The following is a 14,320-nucleotide window of genomic DNA, read 5'->3' as shown; positions in this document are numbered from 1 at the left end:
TCATGTCTCAGATAAAGAGGAAGACGAGCTGTTTATTGATGCAGTAAGAAACGAATCGATGAATGAAACCTGTCATCTTTACAACGATTGACAAACACGGAATGTAACTTGAACACAACACATCCTACAAATACGAACCTGATTGAAGGAAATAATGATAATCAAATCCTTGATGACAGCAACACTCATAACACTCGCAAAATAATTACTATATATTGACAATCATGTTATGTTATTTTTAAAATGTTCCCTTTTCTTTTTCATAACTTCTTTAACACACTACCTCTCCGCTGCGAAGCGCGAGTATATATATATACATACTCTCAAATAGACAAACCACACGTCATGGCGCAATGGAAGAGGCTTCACCTCTAGCGCCAACGTCCGAGGTTCGATTCCGTAGAGAGGGTGCACTGAGTATGTACGCCTGAAGACCCCAAAATTAGGGTGAAACACATGTCGCGTACTCTTTGCATTATTTCACGGTAAAACTATTTCAATATATATATATATATATATATATATACACACATACATATATATCAGCGCTTCCCGATTCATTTTACCCTTGCATCCCCTTGGTTTGAGACGTATGAAAAAATATGCGGTTAACGCAGAAAGACAGATCACCAATTGAAGCTTTATGAATAATAGATACTTTATTCGCCATCATTGATTGTTTTGGTAAAGCCATACTCAGTGTAATCATTAGATGAACGGTAAAAAAGTAAGAGCGAGGGGAGGGTGACTTATTGAGGCACGCAGGCGAAAACACAATAGCACGCGAGCTCGATGTACTGTAGTGCGCGTCAACTCGATCTGAATTGCGCGATCACATTCGAAAAAATATATCTTTTCAAGTTCTATTTAGTCGACACAAATATCTTTGGTTGGAATGTAAGGCGAATTTACTCTTTACATTTCTATGGTGAAGAAAAATGTATGCAATGATGCCTACATTTAACTTACATTCCTACCAAAGACATCCTTGATGGATTCTGGCACCCCCTGCAACAGTTGCTCGCACCCCAAAGAGTGTATATATATATATATATTTATTTATATATAGCACATGCAAAAAAATTGTAGCTCAAAGTGCTTTACAAAAAGAAGAATAGAAAACAGAAGACACAATAAAAATAAAAATAAGTCAACATTAATTAACATAGAATAAGTAAGGTCCGATGGCCAGGGTGGACAGAAAAACAAAAAACTCCAGAGGCTGCAGAAAAAAAATAAAATCTGTAGGGATTCCAGACCAAGTGACCGCCCAGTCCCCTCTGGGCAATCTACCTAACATAAATCAAACAGTCCTCTTTGTATTTAGGGTTCTCATGGAAGGACTTGATGATGATGGTCACGTAGACTTCTGGCTTTCAGTCCATCAATGTTGGAGCATCATGATGCTTTGAGTAGGTGGTGGGCGCAGGCGCCACCACAAAAACGGAAAAAGAAACAGAAGAGAGAGTTGGGATCAGTACGGATTTTGGAGCCACTATGAATAGTTATTATGATGAATTGAACATACAGAGTATCAGTATTAAGTTAAAGTGAAGTTATAAAAAGGCCATGTTAAAGTAATGTGTTTTCAGCAGTGTTTTAAAGTGCTCTACTGTACTAGCCTGGCAAATTCCAAATTTAGGTGCATAACAGCAGAAGGCCGCCTCACCACTTCTTTTAAGTTTAGCTTTTGGAATTCTAAGGAGACACTCATTTGAGGATCTAAGGTTACGATTTGTAATATAGGGTGTCAGACATTCCGATATATATAAGATGGAGCGAGATTATTTAAGGCTTTATAAACCATAAGCAGTATTTTAAAGTCAATCCTGAATGACACAGGCAACCAGTGTAGTGACATCAAAACTGGAGAAATGTGTTCGGATTTTCTTTTCCTAGTTAGGATTCTAGCAGCTGCATTCTGCACTCGTTGCAAGTGATTTATGTCTTTTTGGGGTAGTCCTGAGAGGAGTGCGTTACAGTAATCTAGTCTACTGAAAACAAAAGCGTGAATTAATTTCTCAGCATCTTTCAATGACATAAGAGGTCTAACTTTTGCTATGTTTCTTAAGTGAAAAAATGCTGTCCTAGTGGTCTGATGAATATGCGATTTAAAATTCAGATTACAGTCAACAGTTACCCCTAAGTTTTTACTCCGTCTTAACTTTTAATCCTAATGCATCAAGTTTATTTCTGATAACCTCATTGAATCCATTATTGCCAATTACTAAAATTTCAGTTTTCTCTTTATTTAGTTTGAGAAAATTACTATTCATCCATTCAGAAATACCAGTAAGACATTGTGTTAGTGAATCGAGAGAGTGGAGTCATCAGGTGCTATTGATAAGTACAGCTGTGTGTCATCAGCATAGCTGTGGTAGCTCACGTTGTAACCTGAGATAATCTGACCTAACGGAAGCATGTAGATTGAGAAGAGCAGCGGACCCAGGATAGAGCCTTGTGGAACACCATATCGGATATCATGTGTCTTTGAGATGTGATTACCACAACTCACAAAGAATTTTCTACCTGCCAGGTAGGATTCAAACCAATTTAAGACACTGCCAGAGAGGCCCACCCATTGACTAAGGCGATTTCTAAGAATATTGTGATCAATGGTGTCAAATGCAGCACTCAGATCTAAGAGGATGAGAACAGATAAATGGCCTCTGTCTGCATTTACCCGCAAGTCATTTACTACTTTAACGAGTGCAGTTTCTGTGCTGTGATTTGTTCTGAAACCTGACTGAAATTTATCAAGAATAGCATGTTTATTGGGTGGTCATTTAACTGCATAATGACTGCCTTCTCTAGAATTTTACTTAAGAAGGGCAGGTTAGAGATGGGTCTAAAATTTTCAAAGCAGAGGGGTCAAGATTATTTTTCTTGAGCAGGGGTTTAACTACAGCAGTCTTAAGACAGTCTGGGAAGACCCCTGTATCTAATGACGAATTTACTATGTCAAGAATATTGTCAATTAGCACGCCTGATATTTCTTTGAAAAACCTGGTTGGTATTGGATCAAGGACGCAGGTGGAGGGTTTCAGTTGAGAGATTATACTATGTAATTCAGGTAAATCTATCCTGGTGAAAGAGTTTAATTTGTTTATAATGGAGTACCGGGGCTTTGGAGGTTCTGCAGTGTTGGGGAGATATACTATGTTATCTCTAATATCATTAATTTTTTGATTGAAAAATACAGCAATGTTCTCACAGGACTGGAAGTATTCTGGGGGCATTCCTTTGTGTTACCTGGGTTTAACAGACGATCAATTGTAGAAAATAAGACTCTGGGATTACTAGCATTGTTATTTATAATATTAGAGAAATAGCGCCTCTCAAGGCGGACTGTGTTATTGTATTCTGTTATTTTAACCTTCAATATCTCATAATGGATAGTTAGTTTAGTTTTCCTCCATTTACGCTCAGCTCTACGACATGTTCTTTTTAAATCAGACACTCTTTGGGTCTTCCATGGAATAGCAATGCTAGAAGATTTTTTAACTGTCTTTTCAGGTGCAACTTTAGAATTAAAGTTTTCCACTTTACTATTTACACTATCCTCGCTATTATAGTTGGCACTATAAGCGGACTGATTGCTTAGAATGTTTTAAAGCTGCTGATGAGTCAAAGAAGCATTTTTTAACAAAATGCTTCTTATGAGTGTTTTCTATCTTTATTTCTATATTAAATAGTAGAAGGAAATGGTCTGATAGACCGATATCAATGACCTGCTTTAAATCAACTTTAAGTCCTTTAGTAATCACTAAGTCTAACGTATGACCTGCTTTATGTGTAGGTTGATTAACGAGCTGTCTCAAATCAAAAGAGTCCAGGAGGTTCATGAATTCTTTTACTTTTGGTCACACTGATTGTCGATATGAAAGTTAAAGTCGCCGACTATTAAGAGTGTGTCATAGTTCGTAATTAAAATTGACATTAAGTCAGAGAATTCCTCAAAGAAAGACGCGTTATATTTAGGAGGTCTATACACGGATAATGTGAGAATCTCCATGAATAACAACAGCAAAATACTCAAAGGACTTAAATTTACCAAAACTTATCATTTATTTTTCAACAGGAGAATGAACACACACCTCCAGGCTGTGTAAGGGCTATTTGACCAAGAAGGAGAGTGATGGAGTGCTGTAAATGGTCATGAAAATAAAGAAAACACATTGAATGAGGAGGTGTGTCCAAACTTTTGGCCTGTACTGTATATATATATATATATATATATATATATATATACACATATATATATATATATACACATATATATATATATATACACATACATATATATACATATATATACACATATATATACACACACACACACATATATATACATATACATATCTACATATATACTGTATATACACATGTATATATCCAAATCTACATATATATCTACATATATATATTAGGGGTGGGACTCGATTAAAAAAATGTAATTAATTAGAGGCTGTGTAATAATTAATCTTGATTAATCGAATGTAATCACACATGAAAATTTGCCCCAAATTGCAAATGTTTTTTTTTATTTAAAAGGGTTTTAGTGGGCGACAGAATCAAATAATAGACATGGACATGAATATTGTAAACTCAAGCTCTTTTAATTTCTGAAAAAAAAGCTTTTAAACTGCATTTCAATTCAAAACAGAAACAAAAATATTATCCCTGGCTAAAATTGGGCAGACTTAAAAATAAAGTGGTATTTTAAGTACTTTAAGTACATTTTCAGAATGGTATTGTCTTTAATTAATAATAACAAAAATTTCAACATAAAGTGCAGTTTTTCTTCTTAAAAAAATAAGGCAGAAACATAAAAGGTAATTTGACCAGCTTCACCTTTAAACTCTGAGTAACCTTAGCCAAAATTATTTTGTACATTAGGCTAAAACAATGTGATCATTGAACATTTTGTAATTAGTTGTAATTAGAATCTGCGGTGGGTTGGCACCCTGCCCAGGATTGGTTCCTGCCTTGTGCCCTGTGTTGGCTGGGATTGGCTCCAGCAGACCCCCGTGACCCTATTCGGATTCAGCGGGTTTGACAATGGATGGATGGATGTAATTAGAATTACTAACGGTCACGGAAGTGCAATGATCCCCAGTAAGAGCCACAAAGTCCGCTTTCTGTAATGCATCTAATTTTGCTTGCTTTTCAGTGTGCACAAAACCATCAAGGCTTCCGTCAGGTAGTCTTTTGAAATGAAATTTTCCTCCGATCAGTCGTAGGAACGCGCTTTATTCCAACTCTTACATTTTTGTAGCTCTGATGTGTGCATCAATGTAATCGATGTACCAGGAAATCATGCATTGACAAAAGTTCCCCTTTGCTTGGAATTGAAAGTGTGATTAAATGCATCAAAGCTTCTCAGCTGTGCTTGTGCTAAGAAAAGGAAACATTTTAAAAATAACGTAACATGATTGTGAATGTAATAGTTTTGTGACCGTTATGAGTGTTGCTGTCATCAAGGATGTGATTATAATTTCTTTCAATCAGGTTCATATTTGGACAGTTTGCACTAAACCACGCTTTTATCAAGGCTTCTGTCTTTTGAAATGAAATTTGCCTCCGATCATTCTTAGGAACGCGCTTTGTATCCATTATTCATAAAGCTTCAATTGGTGATCTGTCTTTCTGCGTTAACCGCATATTTTTTCATACGTCTCAAACCAAGGGAATGTGAGGGTAAAATGAATCGGGAAGCGCGCGTACATACTCAGTGCACCCCCTCTCAGGAATCGAACCTCAGAGCTAGAGGCGAAGCCTCTACCATTGCGCCACGGCGTGTGGCTTGTCTATTTGAGAGCATGTAGATCGGGGTATATATATATACAGTGGAACCTCGGTTCACGTACAACTCGGTTCATGACCAAAAAGCTCGTCAAACTTTTGCCTCGGTTCACAACCACACACTCCGTATACGAACAAGCCGGTTTCCCTTGTCTGCCTGAGCTGAGCTGAGAGAGAGAGAGAGACAGAGAGAGAGCAAGGGCGAGCGAGCGAGCACATGCCTGCTGGGGAGGGGGAGGAGGAGATTGCTGCACGTGTTTGCCTGCCTATCTGCAGGCAGTAAGTGAACCATCCCCCCAATTCCACGTGCCTGCTGGGGAGGGGGAGGAGGAGATTGCTGCACGTGTTTGCCTGCCTATCTGCAGGCTGTAGTAAAAGCGAACCATCTCCCCACCACAGGCAGGCTGAGAGAAAAAGAGAGAGAGAGAAAGCCGCGTGGCTGCCTGGCTTTTTCATTTAAGCAAAGCCGCTCATTGTACATTGTTTTCAGTCAGACGTGCACTCTCTTTGTGCTCTAGAGTATTTCATGTGCTTTTGCAGTTAACTATGGCTTCTAAGCAAGTGAAGAGTGGTGAGAAGAAAGTTTTGAAGAAAATTGAAATCGAAGTAAAGAAAGAAATTACAAGAGGTGGAAAAACTGTTTACCAGTTTACTCATTTACTATCTGAGAACCCTTGTGCTTTCAAGCATCACAATGTAAACAAAGCCAGACTGCCAGTAATCTGGAGGACAAACATGAAGGGTTGGGTCACAAGAGCACCAGAAACCCAAGAAATCACAAGAGAGAAAACACCTGAAGGAAAACACTTCATGCCAGAACTCGACTCATGCAAGGTTAGTTTTCATGGTGGTTTTTGTATTATTATAATATAATTTTTCAAAAGTTAATTTTTCAGTTCATAACGCGATTTGTTGCAATGTACTTTTCTCTTTTTTCAAATATTCGCTTTTTTCCCTGTGCTTAAAACTAATGAAAGTGTTTACAAATGGAGTTTTTCATAGCGCGATTAGGTGCAATGTTACTTTTCTCTTTTTTCAAATGTTCCTTTTTTTCCGCTGTGCTTAAAACTCATTTTATAAAAAATGTTTACAGCAATTGGAATGTAAGGCTAAAATAGAGTGATCTTGTTACAGTACTTTTTTGGTTGCTTGTGGTTGGTTTTTGCATGCACTTCGGATTTGTTCTAATGTTCCTTTTTCCGCTGTGCTTAAAACTCATTTTTAAAAAAGTGCTGCGCAAGCACGTGCTACAGAGAGATTAGAGAGCGCGAGCGAGCAAGCGCAGAGAGAGAGAGAGAGAGAGCAGGCAGCTGACAGGGAAGGGATGGGGGGGAGGATAGGGGGTGGGTGGTGTGTGTGTGTGTGTGCACGCGCAGGCGCTACAGAGAGAGAGAGAGAGAGAGCGCGCGTGAGCCAGCTCGTGTAGCTGAGCAGGGAGCCTGGGTGTTTAGTGTCAGTGTTATTCAATATTTTTACATTAGTTTACTATTACACTGTGCATTCTATGGTGTAATTAACTATATTTGTGCTTAATCTTTACATATATTTACATATTTACATACTGCTTGTACGGTCTGGAACGGATTAGTTGTATTTACATACAATCCTATGGGTGAAACTGCTTCGGTTAGCGACCAACTCGGTTTACGACCAAAGTTCTGGAACAAATTATGGTCGTGAACCGAGGTTCCACTGTACATATATATATATACCCGCGCTTCACAGCGGAGAAGTAGTGTGTTAAAGAAGTTATAAAAAAGAAAAGGGAACATTTTAAAAATAACGTAACATGATTGTCAATATACAGTAATTGTTTTGTGAGTGTTATGAGTGTTGCTGTCATCAAGGATTTCATTATCATTATTTCTTTCAATCAGGTTCGTATTTGTAGGATGTGTTGTGTTTTCAAGTTACATTCAGTGTTTGTCAATCGTTGTAAAGATAACAGGTTTCATTCATCGATTCGTTTCTTACTGCATCAATAAACAGCTTGTCTTCCTCTTTATCTGAGACGTGACACACTGCATGCACGGGTTTTTTTTTTACACTGTCTTCCTTTAGCAGGACATTGACTCTTTCCACCGTGTGCTTTGTTGCCGCAGTAGCTGCACTTATGAATATGCTTGTATGTATCACACGCTTCATATTTTTTTGCTGCCTTCTCAATTGTGTAATTTGGTTTTTGTTCAGCACTCTTTGGAACTGTTGCTTTTTGTCTGTGCACTGCGTCATTTCATGTAAGCCGCTCGGTGTACATGCATCGAAGGTTCCCATCGTGTGATGTTCACGGCTGTATTTAATGTTAGCTAAGACCCAGTGCCAAACACCACCCTGACCATCTCATCTTCCTCTGCATAAGCTCAGTCCTTCACCCGTGAATATTTAGCGGCAGTGTTTCTATTGGATTGCCGCTGACGGACGGCCATATATGGGCAGGCACTAAATTACGTGGGAGGCGTAACTCCGCCTCCCATGGGCATCGAGCAGAAGTCTATTATAGCATATGGACGAAAAAATAGGTTCCAGTTATGACCATTACGCGTAGAATTTCAAAATGAAACCTGCCCAACTTTTGTAAGTAAGCTGTAAGGAATGAGCCTGCCAAATTTCAGCCTTCTACCTACACGGGAACTTGGAGAATTAGTGATGAGTGAGTGAGTGAGTGAGTAAGTGAGTGAGTGAGTGAGTGAGGGCTTTGTCTTTTATTAGTATAGATGTATATATATGTATATATATATGTGGATGTATGTGTATATATGTATATATATATATATACAGTATATATGTATGTATATACTGTATGTGTGTGTGTATATATATGTGTATATGTATATACAGTATGTATGGATATGTATATATATATATGTTTATATGTGTGTGTATATATATATATATATATATATATATATATGACAGCAACACTCATCACACAACAGTGACAAAACAATTACATTGACAATCATGTTACGTTATTTTCAAAATGTTTCCTTTTCTTTTTCATTACTTCTTTAACACACTACTTCTCCGCTGTGAAGCGCGGGTATTTTGCTAGAGGAACATATTCTGTGAAGCATTTAGAACAATCTGAGTTTAATTAGAAGTTGGGTGATTCTTATTTCTAAAAAGTTGGTGCCTGTTTGTTTTTTTCTAAAGTTAGTCTTTAGAAACAGTACCACTTAAAACAAGTTTTAAATTTTGTCTGTTTCATGCTCACTTAATTGTAGATCAGTACCAGAAATTACCAAAGGTGTTTAAGTTGAGGAACACCGATATTAGTTTAAGAATAATAATGTAAAATACTGAATAAGGTCAGGCAGCTCTTTTGCTTACCATCTTTAAATAAACTGATCCTGATGTCACCATTACTCTTTACAATAGGAACTTTTCAAGCATACAGAGTGGGTAGAGAATTCTTCTCTTATACATCCATCCATTATCCAACCCGCTATATCCTAACTACAGGGTCACAAGGGTCTGGAATTTAAGCAGCTCTGGAATTTGCATTACTTGTCGTGATAATGTAATGCTGCACTTACTTTTTCAGTGATTGTTCAGGTTCACATTTGACGTTATTTCTTTTATGTATTTTAACAAGTGCATTTCAATTGTAACTCTGTAAAATAATACAATGTTTATCAACCACCATTTAACTATGTACATATTAATTTAATGTGCTTTCTGGATATTCATTTCCAGAATGTCTGGTGATAATAATATGCCCCTGGACTTCGTAATTTTTCACTTTTGCATTGAAATCAACAATAGCATCATCTTGCATTCGCAACATTTGGCTTTTTTATAACAGACTGTGCTCACCTAGGTTCTGTGCCGAGTTATAAATTACATATATACAGTACTTTACCTACTGTTGGTGGTGTACTACACTTTTTTCTCTATACCTAGACAGCCTCTGTAGACCATGACCTGTCTGTGTTTGATGAACTTTATCTCTTTTAAATACCTCATTATTTATTCCTCTGTATTTTGGAACGTCATCATCAAGTAGAATCAAGTATGGTTCATTTTTTTTTTATATCATGCCTTTTCTTTGATAGGTATATTCTTTGGTTAAATGAATTTACATTTAACCAGTTCATAAAATCCTCTCCTGACAACTTATATAAATGTTCTATATTTCTGGTTCTTCTGTGAAGTCAGTCATACTCATATGTCATATTCCTTTTCTGATCAGCATGTTCATAATCGTTTGCTATTATAACTTTGAGATGATCGTTGTCACTTACACAATTGTACTAAAATAGCAGAATTAGTATTTCAGCTTTCTTTTCAATGTAAAAACATCAGGAAATTGGCATATATGTTGCAAATTTTTACTTATAGTTTGCATCTACTGTATATCATTTGAAATGTTGCTTTCTTTCATGGTATGTACTAAGCTTGTCTAATTAAATGTTCTCTTACATTGAAAACCTCTCATATTTTAGCTCTGTTTGGAATTTTTCTTTATCTTTTATGTTGCTGCTGGAGCAGGTAATTTTATTTCCCTTAGCAGGCCAATACAGATCATCTATCTCAAGCTGCTAATAATGTCTCACATAAAAGTGACAGATATACAATTAGATAATTAAAGCCAGCATCAAACTACACAACTTTTCCTTGAGGTATAGCACACTTAGGGGTCTGTAGCAATGTGTGTTTTCATTTAAAAAGAGTGCACTTGGTGTCACTGCATGTGACAGCATTGTCAGGTAACCCTGGGGTGTTAATGGGGAAATTGGTGGATCATGCATTTATGTGTGGATGTGGCCAGTTCAGCCAGTGTCCTCTTTAGTGCTCCAGGGATCATAATCAAGGCACCTACATGTACAATGGATAAAAAGAGTCTGGGACAAGTGAATGAGGGGAAAGTAAACAAGATCTAGAGAGATCCAGAAGACAAGATCTACAGAGAACCAGAGGACAATGATTGATGGAAAGAGAGGACTGCGGTTGGGGCTGGTACAATACATAGGAGGCATGGAAGTCAAGAAAAGGCGATACAGGGGTATGGATTTTCCACACTTTTCATGGAGTAGGGGTAGCAATCCACTCCAAGAGGTCCCATGTGCACCAATGGATGGCTTTGAGAGAACAGAGTGATGCTAAGGGATGGCTATGGAGGACAAGCCAGTTAAATAGTTGACCACACTTGCTTGAAGGTGCCTCCTGTAGCTGATCAGATCTCTTAAGATGAGCTACAGGGACGTAGTATTGGATGGATGCACTGGGGTACAAGGTTTTAACAGGGACAGACCCTGACTTTTTTTAGAACTGCTTTCAACTAATTGTTTGATGTATTTACTCATTTGGATTTTAATCTCCACATGCACTCTGTATTTTATAGATTTATTTACATAAGAAAAGACTGCAGCGTCCTCTCCAGACTGCAATAGTGTTTTTTATGTAGTATTTGTCATTTTGTTTTTTTTCTGCTTTTCAGTATTACATGGATATCAGAACAACCAGTGTCCATGTATATCAACGTGAGACGCTTCTCTGCTACTGATATTCATATAAAAACATAAAGAATGATCTGTGGGATAAACTGTGTGACCTCGGTATGCTCCTAGAACCGGACCTTCAGCCCCTGGCATCGCCTGATGCCAATGGTCGAGGGAGAGGCAATCGGAAGCGGTGCATGAGGAAGCAGAAATGCGGGAAGCGAGTGGGATGTCCGTGGTAGGCTAAAAGCTAACCCCAGCCGGCCGGCACTCCCGTCCATATTACTTTCTAATGTCTGCTCCCTGGACAATAAATTGGACTGCATTTGACTCCAGCGAACTACCCAGCGTGAGTTTAGAGACTGTTGTGTCTTTGTTTTAACGGAGATGTTGCTCAGCGACAGAGTTCAGGATGCCACCATTCAGCTAGGTGGGCTAGCTGCGTTTCAAGCAAACAGAAATGCTGCTCTGTGCAGTAAGACTCGCAATGGTGGACTGTGTGTGTATATCAACACGGAATGGTGCAATAACTCTGTGCTTGTTTCTAGCTACTGCTCACCGCTAGTGGAGTTTGTGATTGTTAAATGTAGACCTTTTTATTTGCCTCGGGAATTCACCACCATCCATATAATCGGAGTTTACATACGTCCCAGCGCTAATGCTAAGGAAGCGCACTGGGAACTGTACAGCGCCATCAGTTTGTGGACTTTACAACGAGAGGGACGAACATGCTGGATCTTATTTATACAAACATTCCTGTCGCATACCGGGCGGAGCCCTGCCCCCAATTCAAAAACTCAGATCACATCATTGTTATGTTAATTCCAATATACAGACTGCTCGTCAGATGCACCAAACCAAGGCTGCAACCAACAGTGACTGTATCAACTTGGAGGAGTACACATCATCAGTGACCAGCTACATCTATAAGTGCATTGATGATGTTACTGTCTCCAAGTACATCACTACACACCCAAACCAGAAACTGTGGATTACAAAGGAAGTGCATATGCTACTGAGGACCCGGGATTCTGCCTTCAAGGAAGGTGATGAAATCACCCTGAGAACAGCAAGGGCCAAACTATCCCACACCATCACAGCGGCAAAGCGCGCACACGCCCAGAGAATCCAGGGACTTTTACTATATGACAAAGACGCACGGAGCATGTGGAAAGGCATCCAGGCTATCACTAATTGCAGGACAATACCACCCACCTGTGACAGTGATGCCTCCCTTCCAGATGTGCTGAATAAATTCTATGCACGGTTTGAAGCACAGAACAACGTGGTGATGAGGAAGACCACCTCTCCTTCTAGCGACGAAGCATTAAATCTGACTGTGGCCGATGTGAGAAATACTCTACGAAGAGTCAACCCACGAAAGGCTGCAGGACTAGACAATATTCCTGGCAGAGTACTAAGGGAATGTTCAGACCAGCTGGCAGACCTTTTACTAATATCTTCAACATCTCCCTGAGCACCGCCATTGTACCAACGTGCCTTAAAACCGCCACCATAGTTCCCATGCCAAAAATAGTCACAAGAGTTCAACCTCAATGTCTACCGTCCTGTTGCACTCACACCCATTATCATGAAGTGCTTCGAGAAGCTTGTCATGAGGCACATCAAAACCCTGCTGCCCCCCTCAATGGACCCCCTGCAGTTTGCTTATCGCCAGAACCGTTCAACAGATGATGCAATAGCCACCACTCTCCATCTGCCTCTCACTCATCTGGACAATAAGGACACATACGTTAAAATGCTGTTTATCAACTTCAGCTCAGCATTTAACACGATCATTCCTCAACAGCTACATTCCTGCCATTGGGAAAACGGTACAGAAGCATTCGGGCTCTTACCACCAGAATGTATAACAGTCTTTTCCCCCAAGCAGTCACATTCCAGATCATTCATGGACCATTCTGATATCTGATATATGTGTTCTGCTCTGCAATGTCGCACATGGTTGCACATGTTTGCACATTTGACTCACATGCACCTTGTTATATATTATATGTCTTTATGTTATGTGTCGTGGATTCTTCGTTGTCCTGTGTTCTATGTAGCACCATGGTCCTGGAGGAACATTGTTTAGTTTCACTGTATGCTGTACTACTGTATATGGATGAAATGACAATAAAAACTCTTGAATCTAAATGGAAAAAAACTCAATGATATTCTGAAAGGAAATATATTGGAAAGAAATAGTTAGAGAACATAAAAAAGAAAATGTTTAATAGGACAACTATGAAAATGCTGTTAAGGAATAAAAAAGAAAGGGAGGGGCCATGGACATTATTTATCAGCCCCACTCCCTATACTTTGATGTTAATAATACTGTCTTTCTTCATTGCACATCCGCACACAATTTATAACTTTAAACTAATTCTGAGAGATGAAACAGAACTGCTCACTTTTATTCCAGGTTGAAGATATTAACAGCTGAAGCATATATGTTAATGAGTTCTAAAAACAAATTGATTTTTGACTAAAATCCACATTCATTAAACTTGGAATCCCAGAGTTTTCATTATGTCCCTTTTGATACATTGCAAACATTATTTATTTCCCTGGTTCATGGCTAGAGTATACATGCACAGTGGACTAATATCTATAAAGAATATATGTGATTTTAATATTTTCTGAAATCTACAATACTTTATATCAGTTATCTCTTTTAAAATGTGTTTACTTCTTAAACAATTTTTCAGCCCTAAATTTAACCTGATCATCTGCTCTCACATGAATAATGGTTTTCTATTCTTGTAATTTTAGTAAGGAAAAGGAATGATGAAGACACAGTAATTAATTAGACCTGTTCTGTTATATTGCTCTAAACACTATTTCAGTGATTAACATTTCTTTGCCACTCGTTTTGTCATTAATTTTGATCTTCTTAGTAAAGTCATGAATTTCTATGCAAATTTTTCATCATCTAAATTTAACCTCACTAAAATTTGTATTGAAATGAAATTCTGCTCGATTACTGTTCAGCCATAAATGTAACAGTTCATCTTTTAATAAAGTCATCATTGCTGATTTTAGAATATATTTTTAGATTTTTAGGGCATTTG

Source organism: Polypterus senegalus, chromosome 9, assembly GCF_016835505.1.
Source record: "Polypterus senegalus isolate Bchr_013 chromosome 9, ASM1683550v1, whole genome shotgun sequence".
Taxonomy (NCBI): Eukaryota; Metazoa; Chordata; class Cladistia; order Polypteriformes; family Polypteridae; genus Polypterus; species Polypterus senegalus.
Note: the sequence above shows the minus strand (reverse complement) of the source record.